Source organism: Vipera berus (genome assembly GCF_964194415.1).
Source record: "Vipera berus genome assembly, chromosome: W".
Lineage (NCBI taxonomy): Eukaryota > Metazoa > Chordata > Lepidosauria > Squamata > Viperidae > Vipera > Vipera berus.
The window spans coordinates 35971651-35998640 of NC_138210.1; positions in this window are offsets into that span (position 1 = coordinate 35971651).

Below are 26990 nucleotides of genomic sequence, written 5' to 3' on the forward strand. Positions count from 1 at the left end.
CCAATAATTTAAGACTAAATAGCATCTTGCTTCTTCAGCATCTATCTGAGTTTGGATGAACCCTGAAGACAAAGCTGTCTTGGGCTGCTTAGTACTTGGATGAAGACTAACAAAAGGCTGTGAGCAAGACCATGGCAACCCCAAATATAGTGTCAAACCATTTCCAAATTGCTGCCAAAAAATTGTATGGATATGTCTATACAGGAGTCAAGCTTGACTTGAGGGAATCTTGACTTTAAACAGATCATTAGATAACTCCAAAAATTGATCTACTCTAAGACATTTACTAGTGGTCATGGGCAAAAAAGTATCCATGTCCCCAAAATGGTGTCTGCGAACACAAAACCTTTTTAAAGATACCTGAAATATCAGTGTATTGATGTGAGATCTTGCAAGATATCAGATATTAAGGCATGCAGTTTTGGTCTTCTCAGAGGACACTTCACAGAGGTATAAGTGTTTGTGAAATTTCCAAAATTCAATAAATTGAGTGATCTCATTAATTTCAGCCATTTTTTTTAAAATGTGGGGTTTGGCTCTATCATCATTGGACGAGATTTTCCATACTGTCCAGAGCCTGAAAAAGTTGTCAACCCTTGATCTTAGTTCTAGCAAATACAAATGTTTTTGTTCTTGAAATGTTTGCAAATATGTCATATCATATCAATAAATGTCAGGCACAAGGATCCAGAATGATGCAGTAAGCTGATCAAAGTTACTTCTTTATTGCTGCATGCCTATTTACAAGAACCTTGCCAGACTGACTGCATTCTATTGGGAACAGCCAGATAAGCATTTTAGGGATTCTGGGGGAGGTAAGATCCACATTGCTTCCTGCTGTGCAAGGACTCTAAGCTCATTCCCCTCTACACACCTCTCCCTACTCTAGCTGGAGTTTCCACCACAATAAGGTTTTGACCACACCACCAACTAGGCCAGAATTTAGAAATAACTAAGGAAATCTGATGGAAGACAAGGTGACTAGATGATAACATGCTCAAGCATGAGTTTACACACATTCTAAAAAGCAGTTGCTCACAGATAGTCTTCACAAAGCAATGTCCACTGGGTCATTGTTGGAAGTGACTGAATGACTAAAGAACCTCAGCAAATATAACATAAAATCACTGCTGGATGACCCTAGATAGATAAATTTATATTGGAGTAAATTGCCTTTTTTTCTATCAATTTTGTTACAGCATGGCAAGTGCAAGTAAGCAAGGGTGCATGTTTGGTTTTTTATTCAAAAAGAAACATCTGCATGAAAATTCATATAATTTTTTTTGTACAAGTTTTATTATTTTTTTTAATTTTACATTCAGATATTTGTGAAGCAATACGGTGGTTGGGTAATCAAAAGTAAACAATAGCAAATAACAAGTTATTTGTAAATAGCTCAAGTTGCATCAATAAAGATTCCCTCTCCGATTCCTTTAGTTATAACATAATCAAATTAATCAAATTAATACATTTCTGATTGTGGCCTAGTCAATTAAAAGAATTTTCAATATATTTTCACTTATACATATCAGTCTCCTGTTTTTAAGTTTTACCTAATTGCAATAGAATATTCTAGAATAGCCTATGATATATAAAAGAAAACTTATTGTTTGGGTAACCCACATTTCCCTATTTCAATAAAAAATAATTATTCTGTCTACAAAACTTACATTGTTCATTTTAAAACATTCTTATTTTTTACAAGTAAATTCTATTTGTCATCTTAACAATTCACCAATTATTAGAAAAATATCTTTTGTTATATCCTTCCAAATTCTATAATCTAAATCAATTCTAATAGCCTACTTTCCTTTCCCTTAGACACCTAAAAGTTAAATATAAAATCAATTTATATCTATATCATTACAACTAATATATTCTATATGTCCTCTTAATAGTTCATCAATTATTAAAATGTTGTCTTTTATTATATCATTCCAGATTCTATAATATAGTTCCGAGTTATATTCTAGAATCTTAATTTTGTTTTCGCTTAAAGATCTAAAACCTAAATATAAAATCAGTTTATATTTTTTAAAGATTCCCTGTTAGGCATATGGTGTTAGCCTACAATGTTGGGTTGAAAATATATTAACCATGATGTTATGTCTTTAAGGTGTTAATTGGCCAATGGGTGTGTAAGTGTTCTCATGGCCATAAGAGGGAGCTAGTAACGTAGCTTCTCTCTCTCTGAATTCACTGCTCTCTACTATTACTGTTTTTGCTCTGTTACTGTGAACTGTGTATTGACCTCTGGACCGGTAAGAAGACTTTGTATTTTGGATTACTCCTTGGACTGTTGCTATTGTGTATGACCTGGACTGTTTATTTTTGACTGTGCATTTTTGTTCTTACACCACCTCAAAAGTAAACTACTTTTTGCTTTTACAACTCAGTGTACTCTTGTATTTACTATGTGACTCTTGCTGCTCTCAGTACCCTTCCTTCTCTGTGCAACTCTTTGGTAGCACAAGGAGATCTCTGCACAACAAATCCTTAACATTCCCCTTAGTCCATTAAAAGAAATTTTTCAACCTCTATCCTTACAAATCTCAAGAAAGAGACAAATCTAATTTTTTAAATCTAACTCTCGCCTTCTTTTTGTGCCAATCAGGCTTCCATATTGGTGCCTTTAAATTCTCAAATGTGTCTCCCTTTCTTCCTACACACATTATTTAAAATCAGGGAGACCATCCAAATATCAGTTTTGCAAACAAAGTGTCCCCTTTGTAATCATTGAAGTGTTGCTTTAATAGCTCAATTTTCGAGGTTTGATGTAATATAGTTGTCATTAGTCCAGTCTCGTCTTTTTCTTCTTCCAATTCCATCTGGCTTAGGTAGAAAGTAGCAGCTGGTGTTATGGTAATCATTTGATTGGCTGAATCCTCAACGTACTGTATTTGAAGACATTTAATATCTTCCCCCCCTTCATGGATTACTGCCTTGTTGTGGCGAAGGGGCTTGCGTAATTCAATGAAGCTATGAGCTATGCTGTGCAGGGCCACGCAAGACGGACAGGTCATAGCAGAGAGTTCTGACAAAACGTGATCCACTGGAGAAGGAAATGGCAACCCACTCCAGTATCTTTGCCATGAAAACCCTATGGACAGTACCAAAAGGCAAAACGATATGACGCTGGAAGATGAGCCCCTCAGGTCGGAAGGCGTCCAATATGCTACTGGGAAGAGCAGAGGGCTAGTACTAGTAGCACCAGAAAGAATGAAGCGACTGGGCCAAAGCCGAAAGGACGCTCAGCTGTGGATGTGTCTGGTGGTGAAAGGAAAGTCCGATGTTGTAAAGATTTTTTCTCCATAGGAACCTGGAACGTAAGATCCATGAATCAAGGAAAGCTGGACGTGGTCAAAAAAGAGATGACAAGACTGAACATCGACATCTTAGGTATCAGCGAACTAAAATGGACAGGAATGGGTGAATTTAATTCAGATGACCATTAGGTATACTACTGCGGGCAAGAATCCCTCAGAAGAAATGGAGTAGCCTTCATAGTCAATAAAAGAGTAGGAAAAGCAATACTGGGATACAATCCTCAAAACGACAGAATGATCTCAGTTCGAATCCAAGGCAAAGCATTCAATATCACAGTAGTCCAAGTCCATGCCCCAACCACCAGTGCTGAAGAGGATGAAATTGACCAGTTCTATGAAGCCCTAAAGCAACTTATAGAACTAACACCAAAAAATGATGTCCTTATCATCATGGGGGATTGGAATGCTAAAGTAGGAAGCCAAAAGATAACCAGAATAGTTTGGCCTTGGAGTACAAAATGAAGCAGGGCACAGGCTAATAGAATTTTGTCAAGAGAATACGATGGTCATAGCAAAAAGCTGACTTTGTAATAATGCCGCTTGGGGCCCCCGAAAGCCCTAATAAGCAGGCATATACATAGAATGAAGGCTATTGCTAAGCACATTGATTTGTGCTTTAAATTGTAAGCCACCCTGAGTCTTCAGAGAAGGGCGGGATATAAATGGGATTTAAAATAAACACTCTTTTCCAACAACCCAAGAGACGGCTCTACACGTGGACATCACCAGATGGTCAACACAGAAATCAGATTGACTATGTGCTCTGCAGCCAAAGATGGAGAAGCTCTATACAGTCAGTAAAAACAAGACCAGGAGCCGACTGTGGCTCAGACCATGAGCTTCTCATTGCAAAGTTTAGGCTTAAACTGAAGAAAGTAGGGAAAAGCACTAGGCCACTCAGGTATGAATTAAATCATATCCCTGTTGAATATACAGTAGAGGTGACAAATAGATTTAAGGAATTAGATCTGATAGACAGAGTGCCTGAAGAACTATGGACAGAGGTTTACAACATTGTACATCAGGTAGCAACTAAAACCATCCCAAAGAAAAAGAAATGCAAGAAAGCAAAATGGCTGTCTGAGGAAGCTTTGCAAATAGCTGAGGACAGGAGGGAAGTGAAAGGCAAGGGAGAAAAAGAAAGATACACCCAATTGAATGCAGAATTCCAGAGAATAGCTAGAAGAGATAAGAATGCCTTCTTAAATGAACAGTGCAAAGAAATAGAAGAAAACAATAGAATAGGGAGGACCAGAGATCTTTTCAAGAAATTGGAGAAGAAGAAGAACTATACAAGAACGAGCTTAACGTCCCTGATAACCACGATGAGATGGTCACTGACCTCACGCCAGACATCCTAGAATGTGAAGTGAAGTGGGCCTTAGAAAAGGTGAGCAACAACAATGCTAGTGGAGGTGACAGTATTCCAGCTGAGATATTCAAAATCTTACAGTAAAAGACAATGCAGTAAAAGTGCTACACTCAATTTGCCAGCAAATTTGGAAAACTCAACAGTGACCACAGGATTGGAAAAGATCAGTTTACATTCCAATTCCAAAGAAAGGCAGTGCCAAAGAATGTTCAAACTATCGCACCATTGCACTCATTTCACATGCTAGTAAAGTTATGCTTAAAATCCTACAAGCTAGACTCCAGCAGTATGTGGATCGAGAACTACCAGAAGTACAGGCAGGATTTCGAAGAGGCAGAGGAACTAGAGATCAAATTGCCAACATACGCTGCATCATGGAGAAAGCTAGGGAGTTCCAGAAAAACATCTACTTCTGCTTCATTGACTATGCTAAAGCCTTTGATTGTGTGGATCATAACAAACTCTGGCAAGTTCTTAAAGAGATGGGCATACCAGACCATCTTATTTGTCTCTTGAGAAACCTATATGTGGGTCAAGAAGCAACAGTGAGAACTGGACATGGAACCACTGATTGGTTCAAAATTGAGAAAGGAGTGCGGCAAGGCTGTATACTGTCACCCTGCCTATTTAACTTATATGCAGAGCACATCATGAGAAAGGCAGAGCTAGATGAATCAAAAGTTGGAATTAAGATTGCCGGAAGAAATATCAACAACCTAAGATATGCAGATGATACCACTCTAATGGCAGAAAGCGAAGAAGAACTAAAGAGCCTCTTGTTGCGGGTGAAGAAGGAGAGTGCAAAAGTTGGGTTGAAACTTAACATTAAGAAAACCAAGATCATGGCATCCGGCCCTCTCAATTCCTGGCAAATAGATGGGGAAGAAATGGAGGTAGTGACAGATTTTATTTTCCTGGGCTCCAAGATCATGCAGATGGGGACTGTAGCCAAGAAATTAAAAGACGCTTGCTCCTGGGGAGGAAAGCCATGGCAAATCTAGACAGCACACTAAAAAGCAGAGACATCGCCCTGTCAACAAATTTGCATATAGTCAAGGCTATGGTCTTCCCAGTTGCAATGATTATAAGATATTTGCAAAAATCTTAGCAAATAGTTTAATGAAGGTAATGCAGCAAATGATTCATAGTGACCAAACTGGATTTATAAGTGGTAGACAAATGAAGAGTAATGTGAGACATATTGTAGACTTATTGGAATAACCAGGTTTCTGCAGCGCTGATCTTTTTGGATGCCGAAAAAGCCTTTGATCAATTGGAATGGCAATTTTTATTTAAGGCATTGGAGAAAATGGAGTTTGGGGATAATTTTTTACAACCTATTAGGGCAATATATCAGAAGCAAACAGCTCAAATAATAGTTAATGGTAGTCTGACAGAAACATGTAATATTGCAAAGGGTACAAGACAGGGATGTCCGTTGTCACCTTTGCTGTTTGTTTTAACATTGGAAATATTATTGATTAAAATACGAGATTCAAATAAAATTAAGGGAATTAAAATAAGAGATCAAGATTATAGATTGAGAGCGTTTGCGGATGACTTGGTTATTACAGTAAGTCAACCGACTTACTCAGTTTTAGAATTGATGGAGATAATAATGTCATATGGAATTTAAGATAAACACGCAAAAAACTAAAATACTGTCTAAAAATATGACTATAGAACAAAAGGTTGTTTTAGAAGAGTTAATGGGATTTGAAATAGTTAAAAAGATTAAATATTTGGGGGTATATCTTTCGGCTTCAAATGTAAAATTATACAAAAATAATTATGAATTGTTATGGTTAAAAATACAAAAAGAGCTAGATAGTTGGAAAAAATTACAATTATCCTTATTGGGAAGAATTGCAGCAGTGAAAATGAATGTTTTGCCAAAATTTTTATTTTTGTTTCAAATGATACCTATACTTAAAAAGGACTCAAATTTGGAGGAATGGCAGAAAGTTATTAATAAATTTGTCTGGGCAGGGAAAAGACCACGAGTTAAATTTAAGATAATGCAAGACATACGTGAAAGAGGTGGTCTTAAAATGCCTAATTTTAAATTATATTATGAGGCTGCTGCTTTATCATCAATTAGTGATTGGTTTAATTTAACACAAGGGAGATTATTAAATCTTGAGGGTTATGATTTGTTATTTGGTTGGCATGCGTATTTATTGTATGACAAGAAGGTGGATAATGTTTTTAAGACACATATATTAAGGTATGCTCTGTTGCGAGTATGGAAAATATATAGATATAAGTTAAATTATAAAATACCAATTTGGGCAATACCTAAACATGCAATAGAAAATATAAATGTGGGATTTAAACATGATGTGATTACATATAAAGAAATTTTAAGGATAGAAAGGAATGTATGGCAATTAAAGCCATATAATATTTTAAAAGAAGAAAAGATTGTACAAACTTGGTTCCAGTATGGGCAGTTACAAGCAAGATGGAAAGAAGATCAGAAAGTTGGTATCTCGATAACTGATGGAAATTTGGTAAATCAAATTAGAGATCAAGGTCAAGCACATATAAGAAGGATATATAATGCATTGGTAGAAATTGACTCAGGAATGGAACTTGTTAAAGATTGTATGATAAAGTGGGCCCAGAACTTTCAGGAGGTTATAACAATGGATACTTGGGAAAAGATTTGGGTCAGAAATGTAAAATTTACACAGGCCCAAAATTTAAGAGAGAATTTTTATAAAATGTTTTATAGATGGCATTTAGACCCTAAAAAATTAGCAAGTATGTATCCGAACTGCCAGCCTAAATGTTGGAGGTGTGGCTGTGATGATGCAACATATTATCATATATGGTGGACTTGTAAAAAAGTTAAAGCTTTTTGGATTAAAATTTGGTGGAATATGCAGAAAATATTTAAGAAGATAAGGTTTTCTCCACAGTTATTTCTGTTGGGTATTATTACAGATTGTACTGTTATAGAAACCAAATTGATGTTGAATTTAATAACGGCAGCAAGACTTTTAGTAGCGCAATATTGGAAGAAGGAGGAACTGCCTACTATACAAGAATGAACTTTGAAAGTTTCCAACCTGGCGGAAATGGCAAAGATTTCAGCATATTTGAAAGAACGATCGCAACAGAGATATATTCTGGAACGGAAAAGATGGTGTCAAGCCCCGCCGGCTTGCCAACCGTCCGGGCCTCGCCGTCCCCGTCCTAGCTCACAACGCCGCTTACGCCGCTCTCCACACCAGCACGGGGGAGCGACTCCAACCCCCTGCAGCCTCCAGCCGTCGCCAGTGCCCGCCGACTTGCCGGGGCCACAGCAGCCTGGTACTGGCCAGCTGACGCCCATGCTGGCCGCGCCGGGGCTCATCGACCACGCGGCGCTAGAGCAGCCGGCGTTGGGGCCGCCAGCCGCACCCGCCCCCAACCGGAAGGAGAGGCACCGAGCTCCCGCTGATCAGCTGATGGGCGCGGCCCCGCCCAAACAACGGGAGCGGCGCCGAGTCCCCGTCAAGCAGCTGATGGGTGCAGCCCCGCCCACTCAACGGGAGCGGTGCCGAGTCCCCACCGATCAGCTGACGGGCACGCCCACAACCGAGAAGCTGGTAGGCACGCCCACAACCGACCGGCAAGAGCGGCTCCAGGCGGCCGCCAAGCAGCTGGTGAGTGCGCCATTTCTGGCTGAACTCCCGGTGCCCAGGCGGCCGGACCCGGAGTCGCGGGCTGCGCCTGCACCCAGCCTCTGGGAACACCGCCAGCCGTCCACCTAGCGGCCGGTGGACACATCACCAACGGGGCACCCTGTGAGCTCTCAAATGCAGCCAGAGCCGGGGCGAGTGAAGAATGATAGAGAGGCGGCCGGAAGGACTGACCTGCCGCTGGCGGCCACAGACTGGGTGGTGGCCATGCCTGCGCTGCCTCTCCCTCCGGCCGGGCGTGCAGACGGACTCGGGGGAAAACGCGGTTGCAGTACCGGAACGGCCAGGGGGGCGTGGGGAGGCGGAAGGACAGGACATACCTGAGGAATGGCCCGGCGGGCCACAGCAACGCACACAGTAGGTTGTGGGTGTGCAGGGTGATGGGTGGGGCCTTTATGGGGAAGTGGGCGGATGCCGGTTTGCTCTGAAGGGGTGGGGTTAAGGCGTAACTGCATGATAAAAGAGCGTTGAGGCTGGAAGCCGTCAATGCTGACTTTTCCACGGTTTGGTTTGTGTTGGAGAAATAAACCTTGTCACCCGTACCTTCGTTGTGTTCGTGTTTCATCGCTGAGGACGTCGTGACAGTAAGTCAGCGTTCACTTGGATTTCCTTCTGCTGTTACCTACGCTTCGGGCATGGCAGAGGAACCACAGGGGCTTGCTTTGGCAGCTGACGGGGAAGGGGCCGTGGAGGCTACAGCCACAGCACCGCCTGACCCGGTTGTGGCGGAGGGGCCTCAACCGGTGGTGCGGCCGAAGACCAGGGAAGTTGTGCGCACGGCCGTTAGCAGTGGAGGCAGGGAGGAAGGGCCTCGGGCTTGGAGCGGGGAGTGGTGGTACAGTCCTGTGCTGGAGCACCTGGACTTGGCCCATGGAAAGTCCCACTCAGGGGTCTCGGTGGTGGCCTGGAGAGAGCGGCGGCTGACGGAGGAGGAAGGCGAGGAGTGGAGTTACTCCACGGCTCCAGGAGCCTATAGGCTGGACGTGTTGCGGGACCGTTTTGGGGAGTTTGGGTGTCAGGAACCCACACCTTGGTCGCCTTTGGGTCCGAGCCGTGAGACGCAGCAGTGGTCGCTGCAGGGGCCGACGCCTGGCCAGACGGGCCAGTCTGGTTTTCGTCTGGCAAGCCCGAGGTTCTGTGGCCCACCATCACAGCCGACGGCTTCAGGGTCCGTTCGAGCCGAACGACCACCCTCTGGGGCATTGGACCAGGCAGAGCCTGCCAGGTGGACAACGACGGCCGGGGCTCCCACCAGGCCATTGAGCGGGCAGTACCAGGCACCAGGTACGAGGGAGCCCAGGCCCCAGGGGGGGTCCTGGGCCCCAGGGTTGTTCTGGGGTCCTCCGCCCCTGCCGGTGACATACGATGGTCACCCTGATCAGCTCGCCATGTTCCTGAGCCACACCATCCACCATCTAGACCAGTACGGTGCAGCCTACGCCTCCCAATGGGCCATGGTGGTGGCCATCACTGCGAGCCTGCAGGGAGAGGTTGCGGTGTGGGCGGCTGACCTGTACGGGGAGCACGCCCGGGAGCTGGCCGACGTTGGACTGTTCCTAGAAGCACTGCGTACGCAGTTTGAGGACGTGGCCCGTACCCATAGGGCTGAGGCAGAGGTGGTGGGGTTGCGACAACAAGGTAGGCCTGCGGCGGAGTATGTCAGCGAGTTTCGCCGAGTGGCTCGCAAGCTACGCTCCTGGCCAGAACGCCTGCTGGTGCACCACTTCCAGGCAGGGTTGGACGGGGCGCTGCACAGGGCGTGCGTGGTGCGTGGTGTGCCCGAGCGACTGCTGGACTGGTATCGTGTCGCTGTTGAACTCGACGTTCGGCTGCGTGAGTGTAGGGGGAAGCTAGAGGGGGCAGTTGGGCCCCGCAGGATCCCCGATAAGCCGAAGGAGGAGGACCGGAAGACCGTGGCACCAGCAGCAAAACCACCTGCGCCGCCCACAAGGCCAACCATAAGATGCTTCCGGTGTGACCAGCCGGGGCACCGCGTGGCCGAGTGCCCCTTGCCGGTGCCCCGTGTGGCTGCAGCCACCCCCCCTGGCAGGGGAGCCACAGCACGGAAGTCGGTGGAGCGTTCGAGAGCTGCCCACCAGATGGCGACCCTCATGATGACACCGTCAATGGGGATGGAGACACCCGTGGCCAACGACCCAGAACCCTACGAAAGCCAGGAGGAGCAGGAGGAGGACCCCATGGTGAGTGTCCCGGTGGTACCCTTCACGGTTCCAATAGTGCTCGTCAACCCACAGAGGCCTACCCGGCACTGATTGACTCAGGCAGTACCCGGTGCTTACTCAGCCAGACGGTGGTTACCCGGTTGCGTCTGGAGGTGCGGCGACTAGCAACCCCTCTCCGTTTTCAGCAGGTGGATGGGTCCCTTCTGGGGGGGGGCGGTGACCCATGTGATGAGCCCTATCCATCTGGAGATGGGGATTCATTGGGAGACATTACGGTTTATTGTCGTTCCGTCCATGTAATCCTGGGGCTGATGTGGCTCGACAAGTGGGGTCCCACGATATGGTGGGAAGGGGGGTGTCGACATCTGTGGTTGGGGACAGGGCCACAACCGCCACCACACGCATATGTGGGCCCTTCTGGCCAGCCAAGCAGCGAAAAAATCCAAGGGGCAGAAGGGGTGGTGGGAGCCCACTTTCCACAGGCATACGCTGACCTGGCTGAGGTGTTAGATGAGAGGGAGTGTGATGTCCTGCCTCCCCACTGAGCAACGGACTGCGCCATCGAGCTTGATCTGGGTGTCAAGCTGCCAAAGACACCCCGCGAGATGCAGGAATTGCGGCGTTACATCGATAAAAATCTCGCAAGGGGATTCATCCAACCCGCCCGGTCCAAGATAGCGGCGCCGATACTGTTCCAAGAAAAGAAGGATGGCACGCTCCGGCTGTGTGTTGACTTCCGTGGTGTCAACGCGGTCTGCGTGGAACACCTGTATCCGCTGCCCCTCATGAAGGACCTCCTGACACACCTGTCAACGGGTCGCATCTTCACGAGATTGGATTTACGAGAGGCGTATTACCGGGTGAGGATCAGAGCCGGGGATGAATGGAAGATGGTGTTCAACTGTCTGTTGGGCAGTTTCCAGTTCCGGGTTATGCCGTTCGGGCTCCAGGGAGCCCCAGCGGTCTTTATGCAACTTATAAACCAGGTGCTTCACAAGCACCTGTACCGTGGGGTGCTGGTTTACCTTGACGACATCCTGATCTATTCTAAGACCATGGAGGAGCATGTTACCCTTGTACGCCAGGTGCTACGGAAGCTGCTAGCCGCCCGTCTCTACATGAAACTCACGAAATGTGAGTTTCCCAAGACAAGGTTGGATTACCTGGGGTATTGGGTTTCGGCAAGTGGCATAGAGATGGACCCTCATAAGGTGGAGGCCGTGCAGCTGTGGCAAGCGCCACGGACGCGACGATAGCTTCAAAGCTTCCTGGGGTTTGCGAACTTCTATTGTGAATTCATCCCGGGCTTTGCAGCGATAGCCCTGCCATTGACGGACCTGTTGCGTACGCGGCAGACCAGGGAGAAGCCACGTCCGGGGCTGAAGTTGGCATGGACCACCACGTGCCAACAGGCGTTCGAGTCCCTGAAAGCGTTGTTCGCTAAGGAACCAGTGTTGGCGCACCCCAATCCAGACCTACCATACGTGGTCCAAGTCGACGCCAGCGACGTCGCGGTGGGGGCTGTATTGTTGCAACGATACACGGAGGGCGTACTCCAACCATGTGCCTACTCGTCCAAGAAACTGTCGTCCGCAGAGCGTGCATGGGCGATTTGGGAAAAGGAGGCGTTCGCCGTGCGCACGGCCCTGGAGACGTGGCATCATCTATTGGAGGGGGCCGCCCACCCCTTCGAGGTCTGGACTGACCATAAAAACCTAGAGGTCCTACAGTCGCCAAGAAAGCTGGCGCCTAAACAGGTCAGGTGGGCTATCTTTTTCCGGCGATATAACTTTTTTTTTATTGAAAAGTTTTAGAATACATTTTTGAATACAACCTCCCCTTCCCCTCCCCTCCCCCCAGCCCTCCCCAACCCTCCCCTCCCCTCCCCCCTCCCCGACTTCCCAGAGCTAAATACAGGGTATAAAAATACAAACAAACATAATCTAAAATATGCAAACAACAATAAAATATTAAAGTCTATCGCACTTTAACTCTTAGTAAAATAACTACAAGCTAATTATACATCATATAAATCTGCTACTTATTCAAATGCTAAGTGAAACTTTTTAGTCCCATATTTATTCTGAATATAATCAGTCCATCTCTTCCACTCCACAGTGTATCTCTGTTGTGATTGATCTTTCAAATACGCTGAAATCTTTGCCATCTCCACCAAGTTAGAAACTTTTAAAGTCCATTCTTCTATAGTCGGCAGTTCTTCCTTCTTCCAATATTGCGCTACTAAAAGTCTCGCTGCCGTAATTAAATTCAACATCAACTTAATATCTACAATAGTGATATCTGTGGTAATACCCAATAGAAACAGTTACGGAGAGAACTTTATCCTTTTCTTAAATATTTTTTGCATATTCCACCAAATTTTAATCCAAAAAGCTTTAACCTTTTTGCAAGTCCACCATATATGAAAATACGTTGCGTCCTCACAGCCACACCTCCAACATTTGGGCTGACAGTTCGGATACATACTTGCTAATTTTTTTTTTATCTAAATGCCACCTATAAAACATTTTATAAAAATTCTCTCTTAAATTTTGGGCCTGTGTAAATTTTACATTTCTAACCCAGCCGGCGATTTAACTTCGTTCTAAAATACGTGCCGGGGGGACGGAACTTTCTTGCCGACGCCCTCTCACGGCTTCCACAGTACAACACCAAACGGGAAGCAGTGGTGCAAGAACTCATTCCGCCAGCTGGATCTACGGCCGCGAACCGGGTGGTCTGCAGGGTGGGGGACGCTCTGTCTCGTGCCATGAGTGATGCTCTGGCTACGGACGCCTGGCTGAAGGAGCACCCCGGCCTTCTCACCATGCGCAACAGCTTGGCCTGGCATGGGGATAGGCTATACGTGCCCCGTGCTCTTCGCCCCACCGTTCTGCAACGGTGTCATGACGCCAAACAGGCCGGCCATTTCATCTTCCTCAAAACCCTACACTTGGCACGGCGCCAATCTTGGTGGCCGTGCATGAAGACAGATGTGGAACAACACGTCCGGAGCTGTCACGTGTGTGCCACAGCAAAACCCCGTGTTAGGAAGCCGTTGGGACTGTTACAGGCGGTATCGGACCCCGAACGGCCATGGCAAGACATTGCCATGGACTTTATCGTCGGGTTGCCAGAAAGCAGGGGCCACACGGTGATCTGGATGGTCGTCGATCTCTTCTCTAGACAAGCACACTTCATCCCCTGTAAAGGACTACCGTCTGCCAAATGGTTGGCATGGATGTTTCTTACACATGTATATCGGCTACACGGGGTTCCCCGACGGATAATCTCGGATCGTGGGGTCCAATTCAGGGGGGAAAACGCGGTTGTAGTACCGGGACGGCCAGGGGGGCGTGGGGAGGCGGAAGGACAGGACTTACCTGAGGAATGGCCCGGCGGGCCACAGCAACGCACACAGTGGGTGGTGGGTGTGCAGGGTGATGGGTGGGGCCTTTATGGGGAAGTGGGCGGATGCCGGTTTGCTCTGAAGGGGTGGGGTTAAGGCGTAACTGCATGATAAAAGAGCGTTGAGGCTGGAAGCCGTCAACGCTGACTTTTCCACGGTTTGGTTTGTGTTGGAGAAATAAACCTTGTCACCCGTGCCTTCGTTGTGTTCGTGTTTCATCGCTGAGGACGTCGTGACAGATGGATTGAATATATTCAGAATAAATATGGGACTAAAAAGTTTCATTTAGTATTTGAATAAGTATTAGTTTTATATGATGTATTATTAGTTATTTTTTATTTGTTAGTATTTTACTTATGTTTTAGGGGAGTTAAAGTGCGATAGATTTTAATGTGTTTTTTTAGCTTGTTAGCATATTTTAGCTTAAGTTTGTAAAGTTTATACCCTGTATTCAGCTCTGGGAAGTCGAGGGGGGAGGGGAGGGTAAGGGAGGGTAAGGGGGAGGGGAGGGGAGGGAGGGAGTTTATCAGTGAAAGTTGGACCATAAGAAAGGCCGAGCACCACAGAATTGAGGCCTTTGAACTATGGTGCTGGAGAAGACTCCTGCGAGTCCCTTGGACTGCAAGGCGATCAAACCAGTCAGTCCTAGAGGAGATCAACCCTGACTGCTCTTTAAAAGGCCATATCCTGAAGCTAAAACACAAATACTTTGGCCACCTAATGAGAAGGAAGGACTCACTGGAGAAGAGCCTAATGCTGGGAAAGATTGAGGGCAAGAGAAGAAGGGGACAACAGAGAATGAGGTGGCTGGATGGAGTCACTGAAGCAGTAGGCATGAGCTTAAATGGACTCCAGAAGATGGTAGATGACAGGAAGACCTGGAGCAATGTTGTGTTCTTAGTGCTAGATGGTGCTTTGGGCTTTCGTCAAGGAACGGCTTAATGATCGGCCATCTTAATGGCCTATCTCTTCTTCGGGCCAAAGGAGCTGCTCTGGATTCAAGCGGAGGAATGCCGCCCTTTCATGATCACAAGGAGGGCCTCCAGGGTGACTTTCGACCCTTTTCAGGGTCCTCCAAGGAAGAGAGATTGGATGGCAGGGAGAGGACTCTTCCTGCACGTCCGCAAGCGTCGCGTGCGCAAACCAGAAGCCGAAAATTCATATGATTTTTTTATGCTTATGCTTAAAAATACACTTATATACACTATTTATATACGAGGGCAATTGGGAACTAAACCTCCATTTGGTTATTAATGACAGACACTTGCAGATACAGAACTTTCATTATACACATTACAAAATTACAACATTACATTACTTTTTGACATTATCACCATTCAAATTGAGGCACTTGTCATAATGTCTTACAAGGTTTGAAATTCCTTAGTAGTAGTTGCTCGGTGCCAAAGTGGTGCCATAGAAAATCCCGCCAAATGTGAAGATGCCAAAGTACTGCTAGTGAAGTTGAGGGAGCATGGTTCGACCATCAATTCAGAAGTCTACTGTGAAAAGTTATGAAAACTCAGCTGAGCCATCCATAACAAGCGTCGAGGCATGCTGACTTCCAGTGTGGTGTTGGTTCACGATAATGCTTGCCCACACACCACTAGATGCATGCAAAAACTTTTGAAGCAGTTCCGTTTGGATGGTTTTGATCACACACACACACACACACACACACACAGAGCCCAGATTTGGCACCAAGCGACTACTACTAACAAATTTCAAACCTTGTAAGACAAGTGCCTCAATCTGAATGATGATTACATCAAAAAGTAATGTAATGTTGTAGTTTTTCTACTGGAAAGGTGAAGGGTGACCAATCTTTAGAATCTCTGGAACGGAAGCTGGAGTCCGAGATGGCGCTGCCTTGGGAGGAGAGGCGATAGACGGCCGAGCCTCTTGTTGTTTTTCAGGCCTCCTGCGGTGATATTCTGCCCTTTCCAGCCCTGGAGAGGCTGGGAGAAGCGGAGGGGGCATCTTTGGAGGCGAGGTGTGATGCAATCACTTCGCTGGAAAAAGGAAAGCACCCCGAGGATCCGGAGGCTTGAAAGAGGGCCGCGGTTTGGCAACCCCGAAGCCAATGACTCAGCAGTTTGAGAAGAAGCATGGAAGTGAGAAAGAGTGGAAGAGAATTTAAAGACTTTCTGAGCGAGCGCGCCGGCGGGGTGCTAAGCAGATGTGAAAGGAGCGGCAGCCAGTTATCGGGGGTGGTTTTGGCAACAAATATTTTTCTTTCTTTTCTTTCTTTTTTTTGCTACCCCTTTTGTCTTTTGCTGCCGTGAATGCTGATTAGAGGCTTAAATGGACTTGTCTACGAATATGACATGATTGGTGGAAGCTTTCTCTTCCCTGAAAAAGTTAGTGTATTGATTTGCGGACTTATAGAAACTGACGGATATTGATGTGACTCCTTCTTTCTTTTTCTTTTTTTTTCTACCTAAAGAGCAGAAGTTAAATTATTAGAAGGAAGTACGGGGTTTGTGATAAAGTATCTGGGAAGGAGTCAACCTGTGGTGTACAGTAGTGTGGAGAAACCTCCTGGGACAAACTGAAATGTCTTTAACAACGACGTCAACTAAAACCTTAAGGAAGGCCCCTAACTTGACAGCAGCAGCCTCTCCGGTTACGACGCCACCAGGGGTTAGGAAGTTGATGGAGAACCTACCAGCGACAGAAAAATCTGCTACAATTCAAGGGATTTATACGATGTTACAAAATATGCAGGACATAATGGAGAGGAATTTTGACAGCTTGAAGGCTGAGCTGGGGGACATGAGAGAGGAGATGAAGGAAATTAAAGGAAAATTGGGTGTAGTCCAGGTGACTCTGGATACACATGAAGAGCGAATTAAAACAGTAGAAAAGGACTCTGAGAATATGGAGAAGCGGATGGAGAAATGGGAGCACAGGTGCACGCAAGCATCCAAGAAGCTGGAAGATGATATGGTGTACCTGGAGATGGAGAAAGCGGCCTTTTTTTTGCGCTTCCCAAAAGTTATGGAAGACAGAGAAGAACAGCTGGAAGAAGTGGTAGGAGAAATGATTGCAGACTTGGTGGGGAAAGAGAAAAAAGAGGTTAGGTGTGATATTGATGAGGCTTTTCGAGTTTATACCAATTATGCCAGGCGATACAGCCTCCCTAGGGAAGTGCATGTTAGGTTTACCAAAGAGGCGCTTAGAGATGAAGTGCTTCATAGAGCTAGAGATCAACCAATTCAGTATAAAGGCCATCCGGTTACAATTCTTAAGCAACTGCCAAGAAGGGTCCGAGAGCAACGTCAACGCTATCAATTTGTTACTTCGCAATTGAGGAAAAAAGGTGTGACATATAAAAGGCTGCTTCCAGAGGGGCTCCTGGTGATGTGGGAAGACCGAAAGATAAAGATTGAGAGTCTACGCGACACACAAGATTTCTATAAAAAATTTTGTGGGACTAGTGATCAGGAGAGTGATGGAGAAGTGGAGAGTAGAAGTCAGAGGGAGGAGAGGAATCTGGGGGGAGCGGAGGGGGGAGGGAGGAGGGGGGTGGAGAGGGAAAGGGAGAAGAATATAAGACAGACTACCAAATCTAAGGCCCCACGTAAGTAAGGATGTGTCAAGGGGTGAATTTTTTGACACTCAATGTTAATGGTCTCAATGCTCCTGTTAAGAGAAAAAATATCTTAACCAGATTAAGGAAATGTGGAGCTGATGTATTATGCCTTCAGGAAACTCATATTAAGAAAAGCCAAATTAATTTGTTGAGTTACCCTAAACTAGGGAAATTATTTGTAGCGTCTGCTGAGGAGAAAAAGAAAGGTGTAGCAATGTATGTTAAGGAGTACTTGTGTCCTAAAGAATTATGGGTGGACCCGGAGGGGAAAAGCCTGATGCTGGAGATAGAAATGGTGGGAAGCAAAGTGTTACTGGTAGGCATATATGCACCTAATAATAATCAGGGAGACTTTTTCCAGAAAATATATCGGAAAATATTAGATCTGGAGTATGAGCAGATGTGTCTCTTGGGGGACTTTAATGGGGTGGTAGATAGGGCTAAGGATTACAAAACAGGGAGGGTTGATTTGAAGAAGAAAAAAGGGAAAGATAGGAGGGTCTTACCCAAAGTATTTTGGGATATGTGTGAAGAATTTGGCCTTAGGGATATATGGCGTGTGATTAACCCAGCCTCTCAACGTTATACCTACTACTCCCCCAGGCATAACTCATGGTCTAGGTTGGATATGGTATGGTTGTCGGATGGGCTGATACCTTATGCAAAAGATGCCATGATTTTGATGAACGAATGGGCGGACTACAACCCGGTGGCTATTACATTGATAAGGGGGAGTAGAGTGAGGAGTAGATGGATGATGAGCCTGGAGACCCTGAAGGATATGGTTTTTGTACAAAGAATTAAACAAGAGACGAGTCTGTTTTTTTTAGAAAATAGGACGGAAGGGATGCCCCTACGAATAGTTTGGGATACGGCTAAAGCTTATTTGAGAGGCTTGATAATAAAACAGATGGCAGTTAAACGTAGGAAGGAGCAGGAAAGTAGGAGGGCAATTGCTGAGCAACTTACTAAGGCAGAGAAGGCTCTCCAGGTAAACCCACAGAAAGTGTATGGGAAGGAGCAGGTGGATTTTTGGAGGCATAAACTCAACCTTGTGGACCAAGAGAAAATAGCACGTCAAATTAGGGTGGCGAGGCAGAACTATTTTGAATATGCCAATAAGCCAGGGAGATGGCTTAGCTATAGAATAAGGAAAGAGAAGGAAAGTAGAAGAATTGAGCAGTTAGAGGATAAGAGGGGGACACTGATAGGGGATAAAGAAGGGATAGAAAAGATAGCGACTGAGTTTTTTACAGAATTATATCAGGAAGAAAAGGTTCCTGAGGAGAGGATTAAACAATACCTGACAGAGTCAGACCTTCCTAAGTTATTTCCTAATGAGAAAGAGGCTTTAGATCAGGAGATAACAATAGCAGAAATTGAAAAAGTGGTCAGACAACAGAATCTCTGGAACACAAAATCAGTCATAAATCCCAAGAAAACAAATCAAACAGTGAGGTAGGGAGTGATGAGAAAAAAGAAAAACCCCAACAACAATCAGGAGATGCAGGAAACATACCCACAGACAGGCATAAAGGTCTTAAATGCTTATATACAAATGCTCAAAGCTTGGGGAACAAACAGGGTGAACTAGAACCAATAGTACATGAGGGCAGGTATGACATAGTTGCCATTACAGAAACCTGGTGGGATGAAACCCATGAATGGAATGTACTGTTGGATGTATACAAATTGTTCAAAAGAAATAGATCTACAAAAAGAGGAAGGGGAGTTGCACTATATGTAAGAGAACACTACATATCTACAGAAATGCACATGATCCAAGATAAAATCCCTTCAGAATGTATATGGGTCAATGTAAAAGGGAAAAAAACGTGACATTGCCATAGGTGTATATTACAGGCCACTCAACCAATCAGAAGAAATAGATGAACTATCAACTGGGAGACAAACTCTGTAGCAAGTGGGAGATCAAACAGATTCTCAACCAACCTAGCCGACAACTTTATCATCCAAAAGGTAGAGGAGGGAACTAGAAGTAAAGCTATACTGGACCTAATCCTTACTAATTGAGAAGAAGTGATAGAGGGAGTTGAAGTTTGTCACTGCAGGTTTTTTTTAGTTCGTCAGAAAAGTTCATTTCTAACTGTACATTTTCCCTGCTCTCTGCACCTGTGGTGATAGCTTATCTGGTAACCATAGTGATTCTCACATGTCCAGCTATGGTTTCAGACTGTTTTGTGCGCATGTCTAGAAAAAGTTTCTCACAGTTATTCTTTTTTTCTTTCACTTTGCTGTTAATGCCTGTTACGTTAGGATGTAGTCAGCTAGCTCTCTTTTATATATATATATATATATATATATATATATATATATATATATATATATATATATATATATATATATATATATGTAGGTCTAGAGTCTCGGGTTTCTTCCCGCGTTCCTTTCATCTTCAGAAAGTTGTGGCGACGCTTCGACGAAATCCCATCCGTCATCATCAGGCCGGAGTATTCCTCCTGCTGCTTTCAGGAGCAATGCGTGGTCTGTCTGTTCCTTTCCTTCTAACTGCCGGTGGGGCTGTGTTCCGACTGGGTGGAGGCGTGGCTGCTTTCTGATTGGGTGGGGGTGTCTTCCGACTGGGTGGAGGCGTGGTTGTCTTCTGATTGAGAGGAGGCGTGGCTGTCTTCTGATTGGGTGGATGTGTGGTTGTCTTCCGATTGGTTGGAGGCGTGGCTGTCTTCTGATTGGGTGGGGTGTGTTCTGAATGGGTGGGGTTTTTTGTTGTGTCGTAATATCCTGAGTGTTGTGATTTGGTGTCTTGAGGAGTGGGCTGTGTAGTGGCCTCCAGAGCTTTGGCTTGGCTCCGAGTTCGAGGACCCGCCATGCATCTCTGGTATGGGTCAGTCAGGTTCGTGTGTGCGTTCTTCTGCTTGGGTGATAGCACTTTTGCTTGACTTGTTCTATCTTCCAGAGATGCATGGCGGGTTCTCGAACTCGGAGCCAAGCCAAAGCTCTGGAGGCCACTACACAGCCCACTCCTCAAGACACCAAATCACAACACTCAGGATATTACGACACAACAAAAAACCCCACCCATTCAGAACACACCCCACCCAATCAGAAGACAGCCACGCCTCCAACCAATCGGAAGACAACCACACATCCACCCAATCAGAAGACAGCCACGCCTCCACCCAGTCGGAAGACACCCCCACCCAATCAGAAAGCAGCCACGCCTCCACCCAGTCGGAACACAGCCCCACCGGCAGTTAGAAGGAAAGGAACAGACAGACCACGCATTGCTCCTGAAAGCAGCAGGAGGAATACTCCGGCCTGATGATGACGGATGGGATTTCGTCGAAGCGTCGCCACAACTTTCTGAAGATGAAAGGAACGCGGGAAGAAACCCGAGACTCTAGACCTACACATACAGACACCCGCGAGAATCTACGAAAACATATATATATATATATATATATATATATATATATATATATATATATATATATATATATATATATATATATATATATATATATATATATATATATATATATATATATATATATGTGTGTGTGTGTGTGGATCTTTGGTTATTCGGGTTTTTCCCCGCGTAGAACTAAAGGTGTAGGGGCGACGTTTCGACGGAATCCCATCCGTCATCATCAGGCTGGTGGCTTCTGCTTCCTTCTTCTGGGAGAAGCATGTGGCTGTTTGTTCCTCTTTTTTAAACTGCCAGAGGGGGTGTGTTCTGTGGGTGGAGGTGTTCTCTGATTGGGTGGGGGAGTAAGTGTGTTCTGATTGGGTGGGAGTGTGTTTTGAATGGTGGGTGTGTTCTGATTGGGTGGGGGTGTGTTTTGAGTGGATGGGCTGGTCTCAGCTGCCAGCCTTAGACCTGAGCTGGTGAGTTGTGCTGCTTTTGTTCGGCTTCGTGTTTGTGGTGGTGCCATGTTTTTATAGTGGGTGTCAGTTTGCTTATTGTGTGGTTTGGAGGGGTTTAAAGTGGCTGATGTTGCAGCTGTAGTTAGGTTTCTGTTTTGTGGTTGTGCCTCGTTATCATTGTGGGTTCGGATTTGCTTTTTGAATGGTTGTGTGGTGGTGATGTCATGTGGTGTTATCATGACTTTGGGTCTATCATTCTTGGTGGTTGGGACTCGTCTGTCAATCAAGGCGGGTTTCCAAATGGTTGGTAGGCGAGAGGTATCATCTCGTTTGTTTATGCTGTGGGGGCGTTTTTCTATCTCAATGGCTTCTCTGATTATTCTGTTGTTAAAATGTTCAATTTTGGCGATAGTTTTGGTTTTTTTAAAATCAATTTCATGTCCCGTGGCTTCAAAGTGTTGGACCAGGGATGAAGTTTGTTCTCCTTTTCTGAGTGAGATTTTGTGCTCTTCAATGCGTGCACTTATTCTTCTGTTGGTCTGTCCGATGTATGTGGTGGGGCAGGTGGTGCATGGGATTTCGTATACTCCTTGGTTTTCTAAGCCAATTATGTCCTTGGGGTTTCTTAGGATGGTGGATATTTTTCTGTCTGTGTAGAATGCTGTTTTGATGTTGTGTTTTTGGAGGACCTTGCTGATTCTGTCTGTGGTCCCTTTTAAGTATGGGAGGGGGGCTTTGCCATTTTCTTGTTCTCTGTCTTGGGTTTTTGTGGGTGTCTCTCTTCGGATTAAGTTGGTAATCGTGTTTCTTTGGAATCCATTGGCTGTTAGTACATTAGTGAGAGTGTGTAGTTCGGTTTTTTTAGTGTTGTTCGTCAGCTAGGCGTTTTGTTCTGGAGATGAGTGTCTTGGCTACGGAGTTGATCTGTGCTGGGTGGTGGTGTGAGAGTGCGTTCAGATAGCGGTTTGTGTGTGTTTTTTTATGGTAGATAGTGTGTCCTAGGGAGCCGTTGGATTTCTTGTAGACTAAGACATCAAGGAAGGGAAGTTGATTGTTAGCTTCTGTTTCCATGGTGAATTGTATTTTGGGGTGTAGGCTATTGAGGTGTGTGAGGAAGTCATCCAGTTTTTCTTTGCCGTGTGGCCAGATTACGAAGGTGTCATCTACGTATCTGAGCCAGAGTTTGGGTTTGTGGTTGGATTTTTCTAGAGCGAGGGTTTCAAAGTGTTCCATGTGGAGGTTTGCGATGACAGGTGAAAGGGGTGATCCCATGGGTGCTCCTTCCATTTGTTTGTATCTTTGTCCATTGTAGATGAAGTATGTGTTAGATAGGCAGTGGTTGGTCAGATCTAGGATGTGTTTTGGGGGGTTGTATTTATTTAGGATAGCTGTCAAGGCTTCTTTGATTGGCACTTGGGTGAAGAGGGATACGACATCGAAGCTCACAAGTAGGTCACAGGGCTGTAAGTTTATATATATATATATATATATATATATATATATATATATATATATATATATATATATATATATATATATATATATATATATATATATATATATATATATATATATATATATATATATATATATATATATATATATATATATATATATATATATATATATATAGTAATTAAAAGGTATTTAGTAAGATTATGCGTCATGTTTTATTTTCTTCCTTCATGCACATCATGCATCCTCTGAAGCACGATCCTTCGCCCTCTACTAAGGTGATTTATACCTTGACATTTGGTCTCGAGGATGGTTTGATTTATGTTTTTAGAGATGCATGTTTCTGCAGCTGTAATCAGTTAGTTAGTTCTAGCGAGGCAGCAGTGATTAACCGCTGAAACATGTCAGGAAGGAAGCCACGGATGAAAAGGGAGGCTAGGAGCCTGTCTGTGGGTCATCTCCCTTCAACTTTACAAACTCCGATCACTTCAGCCACACGCCTTGGAGAAGACGCACCTGCTCCTGTCGGCGATGCAAGGTCAGTCACTCCTTTTTCTACTTTTCCAAGCTCCCTGGCAGCTGCCCTTGAAAATGTTCACACTCCAGGGGCTCAAGATGAATTTCAAAGGCTTGGAGTGAAACCTAAAGTTAAGCCGAAGAAAATTCCTTCTGCTCCTCCACACCCCACACAAACTATGCACGATAGGGCTATGCAAGGCTACTGTGAACAAATTGGGGGTTTTGAAAAGCGTTTGCAGCAGGCAAAGGAATATGTATCAATGATTCAGCAATATGAGAGGAGTTATGAGCAAGAATCGGCCACATTGCCTCACCCACAAGAAGAAGCCATATTGCCTCCTTCTTCCCCAAAGCCAAAGTCACGCCCATCATTGAGTGTCATGCCAGAAAAATGGGAACTGGAGGCTCCTATGTCACATGATTATGGGCTGTCCCAAAGGACATACAGAGCCACAGTGATGCCTGAAGCAAATGTTATAGCACCATCTACTGGTGAAGCTGCATTAAGACATGAATTGGAGCTCTCACTCTCGCAATTGTCCATGCAGGAATCTTTGCTCAGAGATGCAAGATTTCTGCCGTTATCTGAGGCTCCAGCCCCTGATGGAGCTAGAATCCCTGTTAATATTGCTTCTATGCAAGTCCCTCTACCTGGCAGAGCACAGCCATATTTAGCCCACACACAATTGCCACTGGGTTCTTATATGCGAAGGCCAGTGTCATCTGCAGGTTATGCTAATGCACCAGCCCCAGCGCCAGCGCCTCCTGCTGGCCAGGGAGGAATAGCAGCTCAAAGACAGTCACAGCCAACACCAATACTACCGGCAGCTTCAATGCAACTGCTGCATGTCCAGGCACAGGCACAGGCACAGATGCCACTGATGCCCCCTGCAGGTTATGGTCGGATAGTGCAACAGCCAGTACCTCAGTTGTATATTCCTTATCAAACACCTTCTATTGTACCACTGGCTGGTGACTCAAAATTAAAGAAGTCAGGACAGAATTACAGGGCATGGGTCAGTGAGGTTGGACTCTTGCTATGCAGAGAAGGTACTCACATGATGTTGTTTAATCCTCCTGCCCAGCCATGGACTCCTGACATATGGGACTTGGATAATAGAGCATGCACAACATTATTGATGCCAATGGACACTGAATTGCAGCTCACGTTTTCACAAGATGCAACTGCCCAAAAAATTTGGACTCAATTAGAGACATGTTATCGGCCTACATCAATTGAGTCTACATGTTTACTTTTGTCTGAGTTCCATGGTTCCAGATTAAATCCTGGTGAACATATTGGAGCACATTTGACTAAAATGAAAGGAATTAGAAAAGAACTGGGTTAAAAAAGGCTATCCTATTGATGATTTTCAAATGATCAGCATTATCATCAATTCTTTGAATCATGAGTGGAAAGATGCTATTTCCAAGATTAATCAAGTGCCTATTGCTCAATGCACAGTGGATCATGTATGCAGAATTTTAACCGAAGAAGAGGCACTTATGCAAGCTGTGCCACATTTAAGGGAACCACCAGCATCAAGAGCTCCAGCGAGCTCTGGGAAGTCGGGGAGGGGGGAGGGGGAAGGGAGGGAGGTGTTGGGGAGGGTTGGGGAGAGGGGAGGGGGTTGGGAGGGGTTTTGTCTTTTTAAAAAATGTATTGTAAAACTTTTCAATAAAAAAAAGAGCTCCAGCGAGGCGTGCCTTCCGTGGAAGGGCCTACGTTCCAAGGATGCCAAGATGCTACATCTGCAATCGTGTGGGACATGCCACCCGGGATTGTCCCCAACGAGTTCCATCGCCTGTCACATACCAGCCCAGAGGAACAGATTCCAGAGGAGGCAGAGGTAGAGGCGGACGACAAGGTCGTGGTCGTGGTTCCAGGCGTGATCCACAAGCTCCACGTGTCACATTAGTTGTGACCAATGATCCACAGTCTCAACCAGAGTATGACAGACGACTACTGTGGACTTTGGACAGTGGAGCAGCATTACATGTTACCTACAGAAAAGAGCTTTACACAGAGATGCACGAGCCTGAACCTGAACTTCGTGAACTTTACTCTTTTTCAAATCATCCTGTTCAGGTCATGGGAAAAGGAACTGTTTATATTGAAGAGCTCGGTGCGCTCATTCCTGATGTTTACTACGTTCTGTCTGCCAGTAGTAATTTGCTTAGTCAGAGTCATTTGTCTAGGTTTTCTCATTTTCAGGTCCATCATCTTCAAAAAGCAAGTTATATAGTTAAAGATGGAGATATTGTTGCTGAAACCATGGTGATTGGTTGTGTTTATTACATAAGACCAAAGTCTAAGCAGCAAGAGCAGGCAAGTATACACGTTCCAAAAAGCACAGGCCCAGAGAGAGATGCCACAGAGAGAGATCCTGTTGCTACTCCAAAGGTTCCTAAAGATAATAAAAATACAAAAAAGACACAGGTTGCTCATGACAAGCCTGGGGTTCCTAATAAAAATGTTGAGAATTCACTAACAGGTAAACCTTTGCATTCCAGGTGTATCCATAAGTGGCATAGAAGATTGGGTCATGCCAGTTTCCATGTTCTGAAGAAGATGCCAGAGTTCGCAAGAGGTTTGGATCTAAAGGGGTGTAAGGTGTTCTTGGACTGTGCTGTCTGCAAGAAAGCCAAATCCAAAGCAGCAGCAATTCCAAAACACGCTACACATCTGTCAACACACATTTTTGATTTGGTACACACTGACATAGTGGGTCCTTTTGCACCAACACTTGGTGGTAAAAGATATTTCTTGACAATTGTAGATAATTATTCTAGATATGGATATGTATATCCTATGAAAGAAAAATCTGATACCTTTCAGACCTTTAAAGACTTTGCTAGTCTTGTCTATACCCAATTTGAGGTAAACATTGCCAGAATCCAGTGTGATCGTGGTGCTGAATTCATGTCTCAGCGTTTCCAGGACTGGATGCGTAAGAATGGGATAGTACATCAGACATCTGCTCCTTATACTCCAGCTGAAAATGGAGTGGCAGAACGCAGAAATGGGGTTTTGCAAACCATGATGCGTTGCCTTCTTGAAGATGCCAACCTTGGTCTTCCATACTGGGGTGAAGCTATCAAATATGCTAACCATATCATCAACCGTACTTGGAGTAGTGTGATAAATCAGACCCCTTATTTCATGTTGTATGGACACAAGCCTGATCTCTCACATCTCCATATTTTTGGTTCATACGCTATGGTGAATATTCCCTTAGCCCAAAGAAAGAAAGGGGGTCCTGCAGCAAAAAGGATGAGATTTATGGGTATTGATGATAATTCAAAATGGAGCAAATACATTGACTCTCATCATGTTATTGTGGTTTCACAATCTGCTACTTTTGAGCAAGACGCTGACTGGTCCAGGATTCATTCTAACGATCCTGGAGTTTATTTTCCTAGAGATAATGCTGCTGATGCCACGCAACCTGATGATCAATATCCACAGGAGGTTGTCCCTCCCACGAGTTCTTCTCAACCTACTGTTCCATCTTCGCAAGCTGCCAATGCTGCCGCTGGCGACGATGATGAAGACGAGGACGACACGGAAGAAGAATGGACGGTTGTTCCGAGAC